General features: G+C 51.5%; 1 pseudogene; it reads right to left on the reverse strand.

Annotated features, from left to right (window-relative positions):
* Positions 1-300: 300 nt before the first annotated feature.
* Positions 301-3,212, reverse strand: LOC123142675 (disease resistance protein Pik-2-like; annotated as a pseudogene).
* Between the last annotated feature and the right edge of the window lie 892 nt (positions 3,213-4,104).

Here is a 4,104-nt window from a genome sequence, read left to right on the forward strand (position 1 = left end):
CTCTAGAAAGACAAGTATTTAGAAACGGAGGGAGTAATAACAATCACTTGCTTTTACAGTCAACCCGGTCCAACTACTCTTATTATTACAAACACTTAAACAAACACAAAGACTGGGTTTCTGGGTTGGATTCCAGCTTTACAGAAGCAACAACGCGATGGCGGAAACAAATTTAAACTGCTGGCATCAGGTGGCACAAAAACCTGACGAACAGCTTGATGAAAGGAACATACTGAAATAACAAAACAAACCCAACCTGGCCAACTTGCAGCAAACATATCCAAAAAGTACAGTGGTCAGTCACCATATAGCAACAACTTTGAACTGACTGGACTTGGGGCGCCTCTCGTTCTCCTTCTTCATCTCCTCCAGACCACATTCCAATGCGCGATTATCTCTGCTACCACTGACATTCACCTCTTTAAGGCTCGTCAAATACTCGATACCAGCAATTGCCCTCTCCATGCCATCTGGAAAAACCACTGTCAGCTTCTCAAGCGTTGGCATGGACCCCTCCTCAAATCTGTACACTTCGGCATCTCCGTAATTATAGGACGTTAGCCTCAGATCCCTGATCACCGGAAACTTATGACTGGTACGCGCAACAAGCTCTTCCCCGGCGTAGCACCCCGCCTCCACCGTGACGTTCTTCAGGTTGGGCAGCTTCCACAGGACGCCGAATAGCTGGTCACCATCAAGGAATGTCCACCCTAAGGAAAAGTCAACAAGATTAGCGAGTTGCCCAACCCAATCGGGCAATCTATCAATGCTACCAGAGATCCTCAGGTATTCGAGGAGCCGCGGCGGCGAGGGGATTTGATGGAGAAAGTTCATGGCGTGATGGCCATATTCCAAGTCGCCAGTGTTGAACCACCGAAGGGAGTGTAACTTGCCAAGTGAGATAGGCAAATGCTTCGAGAACATCCGGACTAATATTTGCTTCGGTACTGGAATAAATACCAAACTCTTGTAGTTGTTCTAGTTCACCGATCTCTCTGGCAACATCAATATCATTAGTGATAACTGCTTTGTTTACCTTACGCAGGGCCTTCATTTTCCCAAAGCCCCTGGGCAGTTTCCACCGAAACGCCCCTCCATGCTTGTAGGTGGACAGAAGGTTCTCAAGTTTCTCAAGCTTTGTCACAGTTTCTGGTAGTTTCTCGATGCACGTCTCACGCACATCAAGCGTCAACAAGTGCTCTAAATCACCAACTTGCGGAGGCATCACACTGATATTTGTGCCCTTCAAGCCCAGATACTTCAGAAGGTGCATCCGGCAGATATGCCTCATATGCTTGTTTTCTAGGCCATTGCAATCTTCCAGGTCAAGCACTCTCACCAGGTTGAGCTCGCCCAGCCGATCAAGCAGCATGTGCCCTTCTTGCTGAAAAGAGCTCAGTGATCGGATATGCTGCACATTTGCCCCCTTGATTCCATTTCTCATGCCACGCGTTGCTGCCTTTTTCTTCGGTAGAGAGTCCTTGGATCCCTCTTCTACACCATGGATGGAAATGCGGCGAATCCTGTCGTATGACATCCCTTGGTACTGCCGACCTACCAAGCTAACAAAGTTAGCCTCCAAGGATTTGGACACCATGACCTCAAGCATCATATCGTGCACCCGGCAGGTCTCTACCCTTCCATCAATGTGGCCAACATTATCATCGGCTCTATCAATCATGCCCCTACTCATCAGCTCATCATAGTAACCTTCTGCAACCTCCAACAAGGTCAATCCGCGCTTCTCAGCGACCAATCCTTCGGCAATCCATCGGTTCAAGAGCCTACCCTTTTCAATCACATTATCCTCTGGGAAGATACTGAAATACATCATGCAACACTTAAGGTCATACGGCAGGTGGCTGTAGCTCAGTGTCAGTATCTGCCTCATCCCCTCAAGGGTGGGGTGACTCTCTATATGAGAACCAAGTGATGAGCAAACTCTTCCCCACATACCTTTGCACTCGGGCGATCTGTAACCCGCCAAAAGGCTAGCAATACTAACAATGGCTAATGGCAGCCCACCACATTTTCTTAAAATGCGGAGCATGTCATCTTCCAATTCTGGGGGGCAAGAGGGATCCTTAGAGCCAAATGCTCTGTAGAGGAATAGCTTCTTCGAATCTTCATGACTAAGAGGCTTGATCGGATAGATGTAATAATCCTGACAAACACTACCACTGCATGCTTTGGCGACAGTCTCTATGCGAGTAGTTACAATGATTCTACTGCTGTTCTTGTTCTCTGGCAAGCTGGAAAAGATTGCGTCCCACGCTGCTATAGTCCATACATCATCGATCATAATAAGGTACCTGTTTTCACCATAGGTATGTCAACGTTAGAAATTGTTGTAAGTCCAGAAAGAAAAAAAGAGCTAGCTCCAGCATAAAAAACCGTGTGCGTTTCCACAGAGGCAGGTGAGTCTAATTAAGTTATCCATGGACCTTGAACCATTATTATGTGCGTGATTTTTTTAGCCAACCACAGTTAACACCTGGCTAGGTGAACACATATAAGGGACCAAAAGAATTTTTCTTGTTATCCTTGTGATGTGAAGACATATGTTTTTTTCCGAAAAGGGCCAAGATATGGTTGGTGCAGATGCTCGTCATTGTAGTTCGTCGATCGCTGCTTTGATCGCTTTGGAGGTTTTTTTTGCTCCACCTAGGAATATCTTCGATCTTGTATGCTTTGTTTCTTTTGAAACGAGGCAAAAAAATTGTCATTTTCATTACTTAAGAAGAAGAGAGTTGCCCGGTTAATTAGAGGAAAACCAGACGAAAACTTAGATTACAAACGCTACATGGGGCACACGCGGACGACTTGACCACAAACACCAAACAGTCGACCGAAGTATCAAGAACAAGGCAGCTCCGATTTTGCCAATGAGCTTCACAGAAGAAATTTGCAACCCTCGCACTGACCTAGTCCAGTGCAACATCCGGAGAGCACCGCCCTCTAAAAACCATCGTCATGGAATCATCGTTGCCGCAGAGGCTCCGCCGCCCGCAGCTCCGACTTCTCTGTCACGGGCAGAAATCAGCATAGGCGCACCCATTGGCGCACCGGACCGTCGACATCAGAAGGACAAGCCGCGACTTGGATCTGCTCGTCACCGTAGTCGTTGCCACACACGTCGCAATGCTGGTCGGGCACCTACTGACCGCGATGATGTCCACGTCCAGCCCCTGCGGAAGCACATAGGAGACCATGACCTTCAAGGCGACGGCCCCAAGGGGGGAGTGACGTGGAAGCGACGCCGTTGCCCGACTCACACGGAGTCTTGAGCTTTCGCACGAAGGACATGACTCGGGGTGGAGGAGAAGGGAGAGCTCCACGACGACCCTCCAACGAGGGGAGCGACGCCCACGGGCGACGCGTCGTCGACACAGACAAAGCCGGGCAGATTCTCATTTGAAGCATCTCAGTCCTCCAACCCACGCAGTCGGTGACCAAGAAGAGTCACAAGCCTACCCGCCCACTGGTTCGCGCACCTCAAGCATGAAGACGGCGTCATCGCACGCATGAGCAATCACCTCGCCGCCGACAGACACTGACGAGCCAGATCCGGGGAACTGATCCGGCGACCTCCTGCTGCAGCACCAAGGCAGAACCACCAGAGACCGGCCCTCACCCGGGGAAGCCTCCAAAAGGCCAGAAGGGGGCCGCCGCCACGCCCCGATGCGCCGGCGAGAGCACCGGGCGGCACCAGCAACCTGTCGACGCCGTGACCACCGCAAAAACGACCGACGATGCTACGAGCGGAAGCATAGACCGACCTCCGGCCGGCCCGCGTGCGGATGAGCCTCTAGAAGGCTGGAAAGGTGCCGCCACTCCGCGCCGTCACGCCAGCGAGAGCACCGGGCTGTAGCCCATGGGCCCGTCAAAGCCATCACCTTGGCAACAGGAGCCGAAGACGAAGACCTTGAGAGCATCGCCGTAGGGGTCGCCGCGACGCACCGCGAGAGGGCGAGCCTCCCTCCACCACGAGATCCAGCCGCAGGACTAGGAGATGCCCCGCCGCCACCGTCCGCCACACGGACTTAGTCCAATGGCCTCACCCGACGATGGCGAGGGGGGTTGGATATGGGGGGGGGGGGCTGA

Source organism: Triticum aestivum, chromosome 6D, assembly GCF_018294505.1.
Source record: "Triticum aestivum cultivar Chinese Spring chromosome 6D, IWGSC CS RefSeq v2.1, whole genome shotgun sequence".
NCBI classification, from domain to species: Eukaryota; Viridiplantae; Streptophyta; class Magnoliopsida; order Poales; family Poaceae; genus Triticum; species Triticum aestivum.